This window comes from Microtus ochrogaster, unplaced genomic scaffold, assembly GCF_000317375.1.
Source record: "Microtus ochrogaster isolate Prairie Vole_2 unplaced genomic scaffold, MicOch1.0 UNK76, whole genome shotgun sequence".
Taxonomy (NCBI): domain Eukaryota; kingdom Metazoa; phylum Chordata; class Mammalia; order Rodentia; family Cricetidae; genus Microtus; species Microtus ochrogaster.
Genome location: NW_004949174.1, coordinates 1,460,332 through 1,478,817, shown reverse-complemented (window position 1 = coordinate 1,478,817; position 18,486 = coordinate 1,460,332). Strand labels below are relative to the sequence as shown.

Genomic DNA, 18,486 nt, shown 5'->3' with positions numbered 1-18,486 from the left:
ACACAGACATACACATACACAAACAGACCCACACAGAGACACATACATACACACACAAACACATACACAGACACAAAAACACAGACACAGACATATACACACAGAGGCACATATACACACACACACACAAACACAGACACAGACATACACGTACACACAGAGACACACACTCACAGGAACATACACACATACACACACACAAACACAGGCATACACACACAGATCACACACTCACAGGCACATACACACACACAAAAACACAGACACAGACATACACACACAGATACACACACACACACTTTACTGAGCATTCTTTTCACCTTCTGGTGGGCTTTAATTATCCTCTAAACATAAAATACACTAAGCTGGAGATCTCTTCTGGAGTTTACCTTGCCTGGGTTACAGTCTCAGTTCTGTGACTCTGGAGTGAGTCAGCTCAGCTTGCTCAGCATAGAAAGCGTGAGAGAGTCAGACATGGTCATGTGTTTAAGAGGTGGATTACGGGCCTAAGCACATGCTTCTTGCATGCTGGTATAACAAATACCACCTCTTTCATTATTTTTTTATTTATTTATTTATTATATATACAATATTCTGTCTGTGTGTATGCCTGCAGGCCAGGAGAGGGCACCAGTCCTCATTACAGATGGTTGTGAACCACCATGTGGTTGCTGGGAATTGAACTCAGGACCTTTGGAAGAGCAGGCAATGCTCTTAACCTCTGAGCCATCTCTCCAGCTCCCACCTCTTTCATTATTAACTCATCCCCTGCCACAGAGGCCATTGGATTGGTGGTGCATCTTCAGTTCCTAACCAATCACTGCTGTCTGTACAGCAGGTAAGTGTCCGTTATATCAGTATTTAAGGTCAGGGAACCGTCGCTTTCTCTTCCTTCCTACTTGTCACTTGAATGAGTTTATTCTTGCATTTATTTTGTGGTAGGGAAAATTATTGTAATAGAAACTTGTTTACTTGACTTTATTAAATTCAGAAGTAAGAAACAAGTTCCTTTTACTGGCTATGAGCGTAACAATCCTTCCGGGTATTTGGGAGAACCCGTTTTGGACAGAGGGGCACATTCTAAGTAGACTCCTACGATGCAGGTCAGATGTGGAGTAGAGAAACTTGAACACCTGGTTTGCCTCCAAGATCCAGCATTATCCAACTTGGAGAAAACTGCTCAACATTTAAGGTCCGTTTTCTTTATCAGCGAAATGGGAGAAACAAGTGGAAAGCTTTGTCCTCCAGGCTCGTTAGAGAATCATTAAATGCTTCCCATGTAAGCGTCTTCAACACATCCTCTGCCTCTTTTCTCAGGGAATGTTGGAGATGTCTTTGTTCCATACGTTTTGTGTGCTGTGTGCACATTGTGTGTGTCTGTGTCTCTGCTTTGATGTATAATCCTTATCTCAAACTGACTAACTCCCACCAAAGCAGATCTCCCAATCCCCCAAACTGGATCACAGACTGCTTCTGTCTGGGCCGACAGCACCAATGTGTACCTGGTGTGTGCTGGACCCTCCGGGTCAAAGTGCTCCACTCCCCTCCTCAATGCTGTTCAACTGTCTGAACATCAGCTCTGCCTCCCACCCCTTGCCATCCTCCAGCCTGCACTAGCTGCCCCTACTCCCCTCAGGGGTGGCCCTCACTGCTGTCACACCTACTCAAGACCCTCACAGCACTTCCTCCAGGGAGGAGCCAGAGTATTGACGGAGGGCATGTTGGGAACCCTCCAGTAACTTCCTATAGGCACTATACTGCCCTCTAGATGTCTGTCTTAGATTGATACGCATGCTTTCTTAGTCAAAGGCCAGATAGTAAACATGCTAGGTTCTGTGGGCTCAGCCGGAGTCTGGCATATGGTCGCCTCCATTTCTCCACCTCCACCTCTTCCTGCTCCCAAGCTTTCAAAACTGTGAAGATGATTCTTAACTGATGGATTAATAAAACCACATTTTGAAAACTAGATCTTGCCCAGGCCACTTGACTGAACCTTGTTCCTAAAAGATAGCTCCCTCCTCTCTGCTTAGCCCTCTTCCTGGCTCACCCTGCCTTCTGTCACTGGGCACCTTAACCCCTTCTTTTTAGAGCTCATGAACAATGGTGTTCCCTGCCCAGACCCCCTGGTCCCCCAGGTCTCCTTGTGGCTTTCTTTCTTTTTTATAATATTTTTTATTGTTTATTTACTTTATGTGCACTGGTGTCAGATCTTCTGGAACTGAATCTTCAGACAGTTGTGAGCTGCCATGTGGGTATTGGGAACTGAACCCGGGTCCTCTGGAAGAGCAGTCAGTGCTCTTAACTGCTGAGCCATCTCTCCAGCCCCTCCTTGTTGCTTTCTTGCTGCTGCATTTAAGTTTCTACTTGCAGGTTTCCTCCTCAAGCAACCCCCCCACCCCTGCTTGAGCAAGCTCTCTCCCCACCCACCCCCACTCTGGCATGCTAGCCCTAGCTGGCTAGCTTGTCCTCTTCAGACAAGCTTGTCCCTCCTGTTGCTCACCATTAGCAGTACTGGCACTTCAGCTTATATAGGACGCATGCTTCTTTTGCCTCTGTTGTCACTGTCCCTCCCCACCACTCAGAACAGTTCCTCACACTCAGTGGACATTGAAGAGATGCCTATTGCCTGCGCCAATCCAGTTAGCAGGATCCTGCCAGGCAACAGGTTGATTTCAGCCCCCACTGTGCCTCTTTACTAAAGGTCCTCCCTGGGCATCTTCAGCACTGTGGGCTCTGCCTAAGTGGGGAAGACTCTGCATAGGCAGTGCCTGCAGGTGGTAAGTGCCCTGCTTGCTTGCTGTCCGGCCTAAAGATTTGTCCATGTGTGCACAGAGCACCGGAGGAGAGGGCCCCAGGGAACAAGTCAGGCTTTGAAGTGGGATGATCTGTCCAGCTCTGAGAAAGCTGATGTCATTGGAACATCTTAGCTGATAAGAGCTTCAGGGAGCCAGTTCCAGTGTCTCTGGAAGAGGTGGGTGTGTGGTTTCTGGAGCCGGAGGAGTGCTGAGATAAACAGCAGTGTTTCCTGGATTGCGTAGCCAGTGGGCTGCAAAGCTGAGCTGGAAGACTGGAAGGCTGGTGCTTCTCAGGCCTAGGTGGGTCACGGTGGAAAAAGCTGATCATGCTAGGAGCTGCTTCAGGAAGTATGGTGCCTCCTAACGCCAGGCATGAATTCCGGGGAGTCTCCTTTTAGGGGCCTCTTGAGGGATGCGCCTAGAGCTGGCAGGTACATCCTCTTCCCACCGTTCAGAAGCCCTGGGAGGAATGGGCTTAGTTCAGGCCCTCCTACAGAAATCACAAGGGTGCCTGCAGAAGATGGTTGTGTACTCTGGGGATACTTGGTACCCCACTTGCTGCAGTTCCAGCACTAGGTCAGAGGTCAGAACAGGAATCTCGACTGAACCATCAGCACACAGAGGATCAGGCTGTCAGCCAGAGGCTACACTGAACAACCTTGGCACCGGAACTAGGTCAGGCCATGCAAAGGTGAAGACGTCCCTTCCTTGGCAGATACTCGGACTAAGAGCATGTCTGACTCTGGGTTCGGGAAAGCTGTCTGCTGTGTAGTTTTAGAGTCTGAGAGCATGCATCTAGATCTGCTAATGATTTGAGAGGAAGGAGGACAAGGGCCCGAGAGCTCACGACAGGGAGTTCATGGGCGTGCATCTAACCTCAGCTCTTCTCTGCGGCCTGGGGCCAGTTAGTTGGTCTTCCTGGGCTTTGAAACTCTCACTTTCACAGTTTCCTGGGAAATCTTGACACCCTCATCTTCCGGACTTACTACAAGCAAATGGGAGAATAATGTCCTCACAAGGACCGAAACTCTTCAGCCACATGTGACTCCATCCCTCATCCAGTTGTATAGAGCAGAGCTGCCAATAGCAAGAACAGACACCCGTACACGTGCTGGACCCTGCCTCCCTTTTCACGTGTGTGTGCTTGTGCGTTCCTCTGCAGCCTCAAGAGAGAAACTGTAGAATCCTCATGCGCAACGGAAGCTGCAGGCCACACAGCCTTGCTGAAGAACTTCCCCATGCCCCACAACACTTGAGGGCCTCCGTCCCAGATCTGCGGGCTCCCAGCCCAGCCCCAGGGCTTCCTCTAGAAGATAATAGCCCATCTGTCTAGAGAAAACAGACTGATTTCTATCCTTCCCTGCAGATAGACTCGGTCCCAGACAACTGCAGCGGTTCTGACCCAGGTTTAGCAAATCTAAGCTAAGGGATCCAGCTGGGACCGTGAGTGACACATGACCCACCCCCCAATTCTGGAACCGAGAAGATGCTAGGAAATGGGTCCCCCCACATCGCACCCACATTGCAGTAGGCAGGCACGCATGCGTGGCTTGAGTTTCCCCCATTTATCTCAGGCCTCTCCCGAAAGAGTCTTCAGGGCCCTGTAGCCGGATGCAGTAGGACGCCAAGGTGCTCTCTTTGCAGCCGTGTGACTCAGAGAAAGCTACTCAACTTATTGTATTAAAGATTTATTTATTTTTATTTTACGGGTGTGATTGTTGGCCTGCATGTGTCTATGATGCCTACACAGGACAGAAGACAGCATCGTATCCTCTGAAACTAGAGTTACAGATGGCTGTGAGCCTCAGTGGAGGTGCCTGGTTCTGAACTCGGATCCTCTAGAAGAGCAGCTCTGAACCGCTGGGCCATCTCTCCAGCCTTCAACTTATTTTTTCAAAATTAATAAATGTATTTATTTACTCGGTAACATGGCAGCAAAGTATATTTGCCCCCTGAGCCATCTTATTGGCCTTTGTTGAACTTTTGGTAACTCTTTTCCATCCCTGTAAATTTTTTGCCTTGAGATGGGGTCTGACTGTGTAGCCCTAGCTAGCATGGAATTTGCTTTTAGACAAGGCTGGCCTCTGCTTCCTTAGTGCTAGGATTCAAGGCATGCACCACCACACCCGCCCCGTAAAATGTAATTTTTGATTCTCAGTATTGTGTGTCTGTACTCAGCATCCCTGTGGCAAGATGGCAGGTGGGAACAGGAGAATTTCCCAGAGGCTCATAGGCCAGCTAGCCTGGCAAACCCAGCAACAAGCAAGAGACCCTATCTACAACAAGGCTAAAGACCTCTAACCAACATCCAAGGTCACCCTCTGACATTCATATGCTGCCGTGGCCCATGCATCCATGCCTGCACATACACACACACATACACATCATGCACACACAGAAATGTAAGGAAGAGGAGAAAGCATGGTTGCCTGGGTAACTGACCTGACAGGGCTTTGGCAAACAAAACTGAGTTGTGGTGAGTTCTTGGTGGTCATGTTCACTGGAACATGACCAGGAGGAAGCTGCGGGGAGGCCTGATCAGCAGAGCAGGCTGGGTTCACTCTCAGGGAGTCTTCTCTTGCTCTGATGTGGGAACTGAGGACTGCGCAGAAAGGCCCAGGCCAGCCCAGTGGCAGTAACAATGGCCAGCCCCATTTCACAGGCTGATGTGGAAGCCAAAGGCAGACAGCAGCTGCACCAAGAGGGCTCCTTTGCTAAACAATAGCCTCTGTTCTGGGATTTCCAAGGTGGTCATTTGCGGACTTTCAAATAGAAAGTGATTTTGCACACACACTGTCTGGGACTGTGTCCCTTTCTTCCTGTTTACATCAGCTTGCATCCTGAGGCTCAGACACAAGTGCCGGCTCCACCTGTCCCCCTGTGGAAGTGTACTGCTCCTGGCCAGAGGGAGGAAGAAACCCAGAGAGAAGGTTAACCGTGTGTGCGCGCATGTGTACCTATGCACACGTGTATGTGTGCATGAATGTGCATGTGTGTATGTCTACATGCATATGGTTATAGGCATGTAGACAACCTGGAAGGAAAGGGTGCTGGAAACAAGTGTAATTGGTTTATCGCTTGGTTTATCTGAGGGGAGGTCTCTCACACCTCCACCAGGTATCAGTTTCTAATTCCTTTCCATTGTGTTCACTTAGTTGGTCAGTCTCAAACCTTTTGGGTGAGAACTCATTGCATTACCTACAGCCATGGCTTATAGGACTGGGCTTATCTCCTAACAGTTCCCAGGAAGTGTTGACCACAAACATCCCTCTAGGAGACATGCTGCTTCTTAAACTTCCATCCCTAAATCCTTAGGGACCAGAACTGGCCAAGAATAAAAGGACAGATCCCGCAGCAAGTACCAAACCAACAATCACTCCTGCACCCTGTCCTCTCCTCCTTTAAACCACAGCCACAGACAACAGAGCCCAGCAACCCAACAGACCCCAGGAGACTCCTGGATGACAACTGCCTTCCAAGCTGCTCTTCGGAATCTTTCAATACAAAGCCAACTTGGACTAATGACAGTTGTAAACTGGCAAGCTGGGATGTTCCAGCTAGAGTGGCCCCGGCTTCTGAGCCCACTGCCATGTCAGGGCTCTGTGCTTTCTTTTAAGCCGTTCCCTCTGACCTTACATGAACCTCTGGCCCACTAAAGAGGACAGAGAAAGATAAACGGGGTCCTTGAGCCACTTCCCAGAGGTCCTCTCCTGGCACTATCCTAGGTCAGAAGTAGGAGATTCACTCCTGGCCAGTAGGGCATGGAGGCCTGGCTACACAGAGGCCCTTCAAAGGGGTGTCAGAGGTCACCCAGAGACTGCACAAATTCAAGCCTTATCTGCCTCCTTGAGGTAATTGGGGAGGAGGATAGTGGAGAAGCCTTGAGGCCTGCGGTGTTGAATTGAGCAAATAAATACCAGGGGTACCTGGCAACTCTCTCAGATTGGCTGGGACATATGCTGTCTGCTCTGGGAAAATTAGTTGGCCCCAAATAAACCAAAACAAACCACCTAAAAGAGCTTTCGAGCGTGTCTTCAGTCACTTGATGCTCCATTCCCAGACTTTCCCGTGAGCAGCACTGTTTGAGATCTATAGAGACGTAAGACACAGCGCTTATTTTCCAGCCTTGCCTTCTAGCCACAGTGAAAGGAGATAAATGCCTGCATTCCGGGTGCACAGCACACGGTGAGGCTGCAGACCTCGTGAGGATGTGGAGGATTTGAAGGATCCTCCTGGACCACCCTGCATGCCATCTGGTCCAGCTCTTGCAGCCTCCTGGTTCACTTGAGTTTATTTTCAGTACCTTTCTTATAATACCATAGAACATTCCTGGTACAGGGGTCCAGGTTCCTCCAGAGTAACAGGAAACGAAATGGGGTGATCTTTAACCTTCCTTCAGGCTCACCATTCTGGACTCATTAGTTCTGTTTAACCATGCCAAGAGCAAGCCAGATACTTGAGGGTACACTTGGATAAGATAGAGAACTTGTTCCTAGGCAACATATCACCTGGAAGTGATGGTGTCAGCATTGCTGTTCATCCCAACAATGAAGGGTACCTGCCCTGGCCATAAGAGGTCTACTGCACAGAACATGGAAGGACAGAGGATGTATTGAGGATGACTGGGGAAGGATGGATAATTCTTTTTTTTTTTCAATGGCAACATTATGGTAACTTTAATTTTTTTTAAATTTATTTATTTATTAAAGATTTCTGTCTCTTCCCCGCCACTGCCTCCCATTTCCCTCCCCCTCCCCCAATTAAGTCCCCCCCTCCTCAGCCCGAAAAAGCAATCAGGGTTCCCTGTCCTGTGGGAAGTCCAAGGAACCCCCACCTCAGGATGGATAATTCGGATGGGGAGAAGGACCTGAGAGAATTTCACCCACGAAGTTAACTTTGCTCTGGGTCTGAAAGGTCCCCACAGTACCATCTGGCAGGACAATGCCTGTCAGGAACAGCCATGCCCAGGCTGAGGGAAAACCCTAACAGTTACATGGATATATAAGAAAACTCAGCCTGGTTCAGAAGAGAAAGCAGTCCAGGGACATCGGGAGAGGGTGGGAAACACTGTCCACTGAAAATTGCTCTGTCACTGCCTAAACCTTCCTCTGCTGGCAGGAAAAGAGGGGTCTGGATTGTGTGGTGAGCAGGAAATGACACTATCAGCTCTGCTGAGGCGTATGCTAGGTGGTGGCATTTAACGTGTGTGCTAAAGAGAAGACTTTACATTAACTTCATCTCAAGAAACAGGCAGAGAGCTGAGGCAGGGGAGTTCCTTGCTGGCACAGTTTATTTATAGGGAGGTCTCATTTGTTTGTGGGCCGTCAGTGTGACATTCTGTCTGCCCTCCTGAAAGCCTTAAAATTTGCTCTCCAACCCTCCCTGTCCTACAGCCTCAGAGGTCCCCATGCCCTCAGGCTGACCTTTTGAAATGATACTGACACCCCTCCAAGGCTGGTGGAGGGAGAGAAAGCAACTCCTGTGCTCTTAGCCCTCCTTGTCCTCAGGCTGCAGATAAGAGTCCTCCTTCAGGGAGAATTAGCGCTTCTTCAGTGACTCCAGTTCTGAAGTGACCTGGCAGGCTGCGTACTTCCATCAGACTTTTACTTTCCTTCTTAGCTACTTTCTTCCTTGGATTCTCTCTCCTCTCCCAGTTTAAAAAACAAAATTTCTTTAGATACAGTATCACTCCGTAGCTTAGGCTGGGGCAGAAGTTACCATGTAGCCCACGCTAGTTTCCAGCTCTTCAGCAATTGTTCTACATTTCAAGGGTTGGGTTTACACGTGTGAGCCACCACACTCAGGTCCATCTCTTGCATTCTAAGATTTTGACCCTTCTCCATGTGGGAAGGCTGGGGTGAATCTTTAATCCACGTGTGGATTAAAATGCCTGTATGCAAGTTACCTTCATTGTCTCTGGGAAGTCATATTCCTTCCTGACAGTAACATGGTAGTCACACAGAGGCAGGATGCTGGACGGGCAGGCCTGCCCGCGTTACACTTTTTGTTTTGTTCTAATGTTTTTTTGAGACAGGGTTTCTCTGCCTAGCACTAGCTGTCCTGGTACTTGCTCTGTAGACCAGGCTGGCCTCAAACTCACAGAGATCCACCTGCCTTTAACTCCTGAAAGCTGGGATTAAAGGCATTGAGCCACCACAGCCCGGTTTATACTCAGTTTTAAGGAGTTTACAAACGGGGAGAAGAAAGTCAGTTACTCCCTCTCTGAACCTCAATCCACAAAATCCTTCTTAGCATTGCTGTGTTGAGTCTCCCAAGGTGCCCTGTGTCCCACTTAGCACTAAAGATGTCCAGATGTCCACTGGCAGAGGACACATAGCATTTCTGGGACTTTCCTGTTCAAGTCACCCCCCTGGGCTGGGAGCCAATCTCCTCATGTCATGCCACCAAGCTGATTTCCTCCTCCTTCTTGGATGAGCACACAGATCCTCCTTCTTCTGTGGTTATTCTCGATCATTTAGGAGATGGCATCCCTCAGCCAGTTTCAGGGGGCCTTCACATGCATTTGTAACAGTCTGAAGAGGCTCCCCAAATCACCCCTACCCTGTCTGCACTTTTCCCCATCAGTTACTGGTCTGGTTGAAGTAGTGAGAGACCCCCTGTTAAACTGAAGCATCACCTCTGGGAAACACATTAAGCTTTTAACAGCTGGACACAGATTAGTTTATCAGGCACAGAGTTTAGGCACTTAGAATGAAGGCGTATCACTTTAGGGTGGGAGAGAGGCTAGCAACTCCATGGATGGGCCTCTCTCTCTTAAGGAGTGAGCAGTGGTATCTTTTGGGGTGCCAGGCCCCTAACTGTTTTACCCCTGGCCTTCCTTGTCCCTTTTCTCCTTGCCTTGAGAAAGAAGAGCCCCAATCCCTGACTCAGTTCAGAGTTAGTCATTAGAAGAGCTGGGCAGATGGGCAAATTCAGAGTGAATGGGAAGGAATCCATGAGCATTGGATGCTATCGGGATGGAAAGGTCTAGAACACAGCATAGGAAAAGCAGGCCCAGGCTTTGAGTCTGCAGGAGTGCACAGTATCAAGACCATCATTGTCATCAGGAGAGTTCAGGAGAGGCCCAACCTGTGGGTGGGTGGAGGGTGTCACAGCCTGTAAGAGTCAGCGCTGAGTTGACAGCCCCAGGGGATGGGTCTGAAGACCAGGACTGGGAGAGGCCACCAGCTGGGAGGAAGTAGAGCACTGCCCCAAGTCATCTAATCTCCTCTAGTCGACGTCAAAGGCCAGGGCTGGAGACTACAGAAAGGAGAGGAAGAAGCAGGAACTGTGGAGGCAGCTTGGTGGGTGCTGAGTCTCTCCCCAAGGCAAGGTGAGTCTCTGCAGGGACGTGACACCTGCCGGGGGCAGCTGTCACCAAACAGCTGGGCTTGGCTGCAAGTCTTCTCTTTAGGTACTCGTGCCTTGTCCCCTCATTCCTACTGTCTTCTCCCTGCTGCAGCCACTGTCATTCTAAACAAGTCCCGCTATTACAGAGGTTGTCCCCAAACAGGAATGTGGACACATACCGCTCCTTAGTTTATAAAGGTGATGCCCCTCCTTTGCAGGGACCTCGTCGACCTCAGCCAAGTGATCAACCCAACTTCTGCCATTCAGTGGTCTTCATTCTGACCACTCCACCCCCTGCCATGGCACTTCATCCCTACACCCCTTGGTACGGGCACCCCCTGGTACGGGTGCCCCCAGGTGCTTCCCATTTTCCTAGGTAAAGTCTGTCACCTTCGAGTGCTTCTCAGGCTGTGCATACCTTTCTTCCTTGTGGCCCAGCTATGCAGTGTGTCTGCTTGCTTCCCTGCCAGACACACACCGGAAAGGAAATCTTCCTACTTCTTAGCACCCCACAAGGCTGGAGAAGGACTGCACCCTAGAGGCTCAAGGCCAAAGAGCCAGCATATCTGTCTACTGCACAGGGGCATGAAAGGGCAAGTGGCCACCTCGGTCCCTGCATGGAAATCAGGCAGGTGCATTAGTGTCTCCGCTGTTCCTCTCCTTCCTCCTTGCACCATGGCAAAGACTGAGACTGTCTGGGACTCTGCAGTGACTTCCGGGGGAGTGTCACTGTGAGTGTTGCAGCTCTCCCAGGAAGAACCATGAGCCCATAGCAGCCTCCTTGATGTGAGCCCCTGGGCTGATGGCGTCTACACAGAGGCTCTCCCTTCCTCTCTTCCTCCCCAGCACCGTGGACCCCTAGATTAAAATATAAAACAACAGTAGACAGCTGCTGCTTTGCTGTCTTGCCCAATAAGACTTTTGTCAAGCTTTAGTTCTAGAAAATAAAGATATTTTAAGATTTGGCTTCTGACTATATGTCTATTCTAATACAAAGCACACATTTTCAAATATGTGTGTGGTATGCCATCCCCTCTAGGGTGTATCCCTACCCTTGAGCTGCAGAGACCTGGTAACTTCCACTCTGGGGCACATATACCGTGGCAACTGCTAGGGTTGGGGCAGACACTAGAGGGGGACATAATAGTTATGGTTGGAACCTGTCAAGTGGGAAAAGGTAGAAAAAGACAAGTTAGCAGAGTTAGCAATGAGCACAACAAATGTAGCAACGACATTGGCGGAATAGAGGAGAGTTACAGGGTGGGGTGTGTGTGTGATTGCTGCATTTGCAGAGTCAGAAGTCCTGCAGAGCAGGTGACCTTAGAGATGAGACCACAGGTGAATTTAGGGGAACAGTGTTGCAAAAAAAAAAAAGGAACTGTCAGATGCAAGGCTGCAAGGCAGAAAGGACCTTGATATGTTGACACCAGAACAAAGGGGACTGTTGCTGGAGCATGGAATTCACAGATGGAGGGCAGGTAGATAAACCAAATAAATTAAAATTAAATTAATTAATCGACTAAATTAATTTAATTAAGTTTAATTTAAATTTTAATTATTTATTTCTAGCCACGAGAAAAATCAAATCCTGAAGGATAGAGGTTATAGAGAAACATTTTCATCTACTTGGTCTGTTTTAAAAATCATTCTTCAAAAGATTGGGACCCGTCTTCTCACTTCCTCTCATTTTGACATTTTGGCTGCTGAAAAGAACATATAATAACATGAAATAACATATAATAGGTTAGTTCCAAGAATCTTAGCCCAGCTCTGTCAGTTCTGGGGAGGCAGTATTACTTTCCTCCATTAATACTACTGCCTGAGCCAGATACTACTAGGCTTGCAGTCCGAATGCCCAGGGTCACCTGGGAGGAGGGGTACCAATCCCCAAAGTTTCAGAGAAAGAAAAGCATAACCCAGCCTGCAGGTAGAGGACACTGAGGAGGAAAATAAACATCAAAAGCTGTGTCCTCGCCTGTCCCCTACTCCCCTGGCAGGCTATGAATGTCCTTTCTCCTGCAGCTGCCCGGTGTGTTTGAAAACATCCAAGCTCCATCCTTCACATAGCAGGAAATAAATATCTCCAGAGGTGTGGGCTGGTGTGTGTGTGTGTGTGTGTGTGTGTGTGTGTGTGTGTGTGTGTGTGTACACGTGCCCGCGCGCGCGCTCCCTGAGTGCCTGCATCTATCATACAACCACAATCCAGATTCCAGCTGTCTCGGGGTGCCAGTGGTTACCATGGACAATTTAGGTGAGTTTGATGCAGAAAGTGAGATGGAACTGAGCACGTGTTGGGGGAGATGCACGCTGGTGTCCTGGCTCAGAACCAGAATGGTCCTGGAAGCCACAGCCCCCTCTCGGGATCGCAGCCCGCCCTCCTGCCCAAGGCTGTCCCGCCTACCCTCGCCCTCTCCGCAGGAGTTAAGGACCTCCCCGCTGGGCTGGCTGCTCTACGGTTTTCCTTGCACCTTCCCCCTGCACCGGGCCCTGCAACAGTGGCCGGTGCCCCCACCACCATCACCACGCGGGGGCCCCAACCTCCGGCGGGCGTCTGTTCGCTGGTGCACAGGGGAGTTACTGGATCGCGCTGAGGGAGCACGGTACTCAAGAAGTGTGGGCTCGGGGCTTCTGTTCCCGCCTTGGGTTCCCCCAGGGCTGAGGGAAGTGACCTCAGTGGCCTGCCAGGGATGCCCCAAGGGGCTGCAGAAGCGTGGACAACCTGGCGCCGGGGCCAGACCAGGGATTTTGCCGGCAGGTGCTTCGGCTCCCTTTTTCGTCTTCCCTTCCTCTTTCCCCTCCCTCCTCACCCTGAAGTAAGATGAGCATGATGCTGTGGCGCTGGGAACAGAATAATTCCACCATGAAGCTGGTAAGGGCACACCGCAGACTCTCAAGCTCCACTCTGGACTCTTCCCTGACAGCCTGAATTGTTACTGAAGTGGAAAATCCCCCAATCCTCAGTTGGTATTTCTCTGTTTTGAAGGTGCGCGCGGGTGTGTGTGTGTGTGTGTGTGTGTGTGTGTGTGTGTGTGTGTGTGTGTTGTGCATGTGTGTTTTTGAAGGGAGCACAGTTGAGATAATTAACTCCCCATCCCTTCCACTTACGAATTCCTGAGGTACTGTGCGGTTGCACCTCCAGGTCATCTCCTTGGTGCAGAGCTGGATTCTCTGGGCCAGCATGGTCTGCCTCCTGGACCCTTGCCCAGCATTGTGTTGTAGTCTAAAGAATGCACGTGGGTACTGCTCGCTTGTGGACTGGCTCGTTTGGAGTTGGGGGGTGAGAATATGTGGCCCCTCTTCTTATTCCCCCTCACAGTGTTGTGGTAGTTGCCTTTAAAGCTTCCAAAAAGCCTCCTCGGTACTTTTGCGCTCGCTTTTCAAATTTAACCGCTGCTCGCTCCAGGGAGAAGAGAGGCCAGCAGTGCTCTCCTTGCTACTCAGGGAAGGTTGAATTGTTTTCCCATCCCAAGCAGGAAACGTGATCCAAAGGCTCTTCTCCTGGCTTTGGCTTTGTGAGGGTTTTTTTTTTCCTGTTTTGTTTTTTTTTTTTTTTCCTCTCAGATGGTTTCAGCTGGCAGGGATAGAGATTCCCCCATTAAAGTCAGAGCACTATGATCTGGTCAGTGTCCTCAGCGTGCATTGGACCAAGGTTCCCACTTTGCAGATCTAGTGCTGAGCTTGATATATAATAAGAGCACAATGAAGAATAGGGTGGATAAGCTGGAATCCATACTTATTGTGGTGATATCGTTAAAGATGCCATTTAAAAACAACACCAGCAAAATAACGGACATCGAGCCTGAGTCTTCACGTAATGAAGTATCTGTTGGAAAAGTGCACCTTAGTGTTCACACTGCGTGTGTTATGATTGGCCTGTGTAACCTTAAGCTACTATTTAACAGCTTGGTGTAAGGCGCTGTAACGTTAGCAGACATTACATGCCTTTGCTGCTCCCAGGTCATGACTACAGCTCCTTAATCCTTTCCTGGAGCCTTCTCCCAGCTTGCTGTGGGAGAGCCAGCATTCCCCTTGCTTCCTCCCGAAGCCATGCCTGAGATGCCACTCTGCTACGCCACATAGGAGAGTCAGGGCCCAGTCTGAATTGCAAAGATTGCTAGTCTTAAGGCTTTAAAAAAAAAATGGATTCTGTGCCATGCAGAGAAACCATAAAACACCCCAGTAGATGGCATCTGGGGCCTGGTGACAGGTGCCTGAGGTTAGAACTGTGACATCTTCGCTGTCTCTTTAGCTTATAGAGAATGCTTTCTTTCACATGGGTCAGGGGTCAGTCTTTATTGGGTCTGTCTGGGTCTTTAGACTTGTCTCATTTTCAAATAAACTGCGAGGACCACCTAAGATGACTGTACCCCTTTTCCCAATCAGGCAGAGCAGGGATGGAGAAGCTCTGACAACCTGCTAGCATGTACAAGGCAACAGTTACTATCCTGGGTACCCCACAATCCAGAGCCCAGTCAGGAAAATGCTTGGTGGCGTCTTGACATTCAGAGAGCCTCATGTGTCCCCCTAAGTGGGCCTCAGCTCCTCTTCAGAGTCTGAGGAGCAGCACATACATTACAAATCAAGGTTCTGCTGTGCACTTGCTCTATAAGGGACATGACCTTAGTGGACACACCGGCTGCATCACTGAGAGCCTTTGCTCACAATCGACTCCTGGTTTTAATCCTAACTTTGCCATTTATTAAATCTGAACCCATTTCCTTTTCTGTAAAACAGGACTTTGCAGTTCTCTCTCTTCGTACAAAGACGTTACAGGGTAGTCTAAGAGCAGGTGCCGGACTAGAGTCTGAAGCACTGGTGTAGATGAAATGGGAACAGCCCATCTTCTTGTCCACGTCATTTTCTTTAACAATCTGTGTCCCACTTTGCCTTTGCTGCTGGGCCACTGGCTTGGAGAAAACAAACCTTTCTTATCGTTGAATCATTACTGGCCCTCAGCAGGAGGGAGTTCCCTGAGAACATCTTAGAAGTCAATTGTGTGTGAATAACCGCCCACAATGGGGACGGGGGCCAGAGGTGGGCGCCTGAACTTTTATCATTGATGCAGTTCAATAAACACCAAGTCGGTTAACCCACAGCTTGAGAATTCACTGTTCTGGTTGAATAGTGGAGCAGAAAGTTTTACTTCATGTTTTATTTTAAAGCTAATTGGATAAAAAAAAAAGGGGGGGCAAGAATCATTAGAGGCAAAGTTTGAACCTCTCTGTGTTATCTCTGCAAGGGAATGTCAGAAACGCAGCTGCCCACCTTGGAGAGAAGGCAGTGGCTGATCTTCAATGAAAGAAAGTGAGAGGAGGTGACCACTCAGGCCTGACGCTCTTGCTAGGAGTGGAAAAGCTGAGACACAGCCAGGAACATGATGTGGGCGGCTGCGACATCCTTGTCACCCCTTAGCTCCCTTCCTTTAGATTCTTTGGTGTTAGGCAGGCCTTGGAGAGACGAGGAGGTAATGCTGGAGCAGCTGGTATCACAGGAGAAGCGGCAGCATCCAACCAACAGAGTGGTGGCAGACAAGATACCCAGAAAAGCACTGGTCTCCCACTTAGAGTCTGTTCTAGCGCAGAGCCCAGGCTCTGGTTGTGTGACTTCTAGACTTCGGCCTCCTGGTTTGTAACTGGGGACCAGAGCATCTCCTGGGACTGCTGTGAAAATTAGGGAGAAGATGCAGCAGGTTTCAAGATCTGGGCCCACTTACTAGTTGATGAAGGGCTGTCCTCTGACTAAGAAGTGGTCCAGAAATGTGTGTGCATGACTCTACACACAGAGGAGGGAGCAGTGCCCCTCAGAGCCAGCAGGGCCAAACGTAGGGAGCTATCACTCAAGACTCTTTCTGTCCAACTTTTCCCTGTATCTCAAATCTTAGACAGTGACCATACATTTGTGGTCAAGAAGAGATAAAAAAGAGTTTCTAAAACAATCTTAGTAGCCTGTGGGTAGGGAGATTTCAGTTTGCAGATTACATGGATTCTGTTTCATCTTCCCACAACTCTGCCAACCAGAAACTATTTGATAACAGCCCCTACTTGTCCAGGTGAGGAAAAGGAGGCTCCGAGCTCAGGGACTCGCCTCTGGTTTTCTGGTGACAATGACCAGGCATCACTCTGCTAAGTTCAGTGACTTGTGTGCCTCCTAGAGACCAGCGGGGTTGAGGCACAGATAGGGTTGCAAGAGTGTATGACCTGACTGTGCCCTCCGCAGTGTTTCTCTTTGTGAGCCTCTTTGTGAGCTACTCTGACCTATTGTCCTCCTGTACACTGGGGGATGTGGGAACAAGATGCAGAAGAAAGTCAGGGTGAGCGAGTAATCCGGAAAAAAGAAAACACTTATAGGGCCCTTTCTCAAAATGATGGAAAAGTAGCTCTGAATGGGGAATAATGAAAAATAATGATGTTGAATATGCCACTAACCTTTGACCTTTCCCCAGACGCACTGGTCAGTCTGCGCCGCCCCCCCCCCAACCTGACCTCAGTGATGCTAATAGAGACATTAGAAGGGGTCAGGGGCTGTGGGACCCTGTTTGCCCTCTTATATTTGTTCTGCTCAGATTCAAAGGCCAGGAAGCAACAGTATTGCAGAGCCTGCTCTGGTCTTCCGGGTGCTGTCTCCACAACACTTCTGTGTGTGCTCACTTCCGCAGCACATAGACTAAAGTTGGAATGATACAGAGAAGATTAGCATGGCCCCTACGCAAGAAGGACACTCAACCCTGTGGAGCGTTACATTATTTTTAATATCAACCCCCAAAGATGAGGGTGCATCTTGTGGGTGGCGGGGGTCAATGGATAAGGTGATGCTGAGCAAGGATGAAGACCTGAGATCACAACCCCAGCATTCACGAAAACCCTAAGTGTGGTGGCCTGTGCCTGTAACCATACCACTGGGCAGGTGGAAATAGGCCAATTCCAGAGGCTTGCTGAGCAGCTAGCTAGTTGTCTTGCTGGAATCGTAAACTACAGGCTCCGTGAGTGACTGTACCTAAAGAAAGAAGGTGGAGACTGGTAGAGGAAAGCCTTCACCTTGACCTCTGGCCTCCACACACTCAAGTACGGGCAGGCACATCTACCCCCACACATACAGCATGCGCTAGCAACACGAGTGCCTCTTTGGTGTTTTCCTTTTCCAGCTTGAAATATAATTTCCAGATAAGGAAAGAAAGGAATATTGAAGGTGTTCGATGTTATGGTTTTGACACAGAGATATGATTACGACCGCGACACGAACACACACACACATCCCTGCTACAGTGAGCTCGTCCCCACTGCTACCTGAGTAGGCTGTTTCTCATCCCATCAACTATGTCTTTCACAGGAAAGCTCACTGGCTCTCATTTGAAGTTACGCCCTTCTTTCGCCGGGAAATATCCGTTATTTCTGCTCTTGGGCAGTGTCAGGTTTTTCTCTGCTTTCCACTCATTGTAACTGGTGTAGACTTTTCCATCTGCTGGCTACTGAACTCTATCTGTTTTCTGTTAGTCCTTTAATGCTTACGGGCAAGACATTCCACCCTTTCTTCAAGAAGCCAGGTTGGAGCAGACAGGGATGCTTCCATAGGAATCTCTACTGTGCGTAAGAAGCCTTGGTATTTAGTTCAGCCTAGAAACCGACGCATGTGCAGAAGGTTTAGCTTTGGTTAATTACTGGGGTGGTAAGGACTGGAATATAGAAGAAGAAAACAAAATCCCTGAAATCAGCAAGTAGCTTCTTTGGATGGCGTTTGGGGTGGTTACACATTTCCCTTCATTTTTGTGTAAATAGAGGCATAGAGATTTATAATTAGTCCCTCTGGTGACCCAGCTGTGCCTGTATTATTGACATAATTGTTTTGGTATGGAGTTAGTGCAAAACATTTTTTTTTTTTTGGTTTCTATTTCTGACCTCTACTATATAATGCCACCTACCCAGAAGACATGTGGCTAACTAAGCTTCTCTTTAGGGTCTCTAATCTATCTAGGACATGTAGGCTGCTGTCATCCCAGCTGGTTACCAGCCCAGGGCTCTTCCCAAAGGTTGCTCTTGGGATTTACCTGTCATTGCAGATGTGCTGGCTGTGATGTGAAAAGAGTTACAGGCTGAGAAGCGGTGAGACAGTCAGAGTGCCCAGCCAGCTTACCCAGGATGCTGTGGGGTGATATGGGTCTGCTACCCAGGATGCTGTAGGGTGGGGGTCAGGATGAGGCGATGTGGATCTGCTACCCAGGATGCTGTGGGCTGGGTGTAAGGATGGGGTGATATGGATCAGCCTCCCAGGATGCTGTGGGATGGGGGTAAGGATGAGGTGATATGGATCTGCTACCCAGGATGCTGTGGGGTGATATGGGTCTGCT

General features: G+C 49.2%; 1 protein-coding gene and 1 non-coding gene across 12 annotated transcripts in view; both read left to right on the top strand.

The window, feature by feature from the left end:
* The window catches only part of Nav2 (neuron navigator 2), a 625,974-nt gene that overhangs the window by 324,151 nt on the left and 283,337 nt on the right, over positions 1–18,486 (top strand). The window lies entirely within an intron of this gene.
* On the top strand, positions 16,785–16,891 carry LOC113455654. Its single transcript, XR_003376649.1, has one exon. It is a non-coding gene; the product is annotated as a U6 spliceosomal RNA (small nuclear RNA).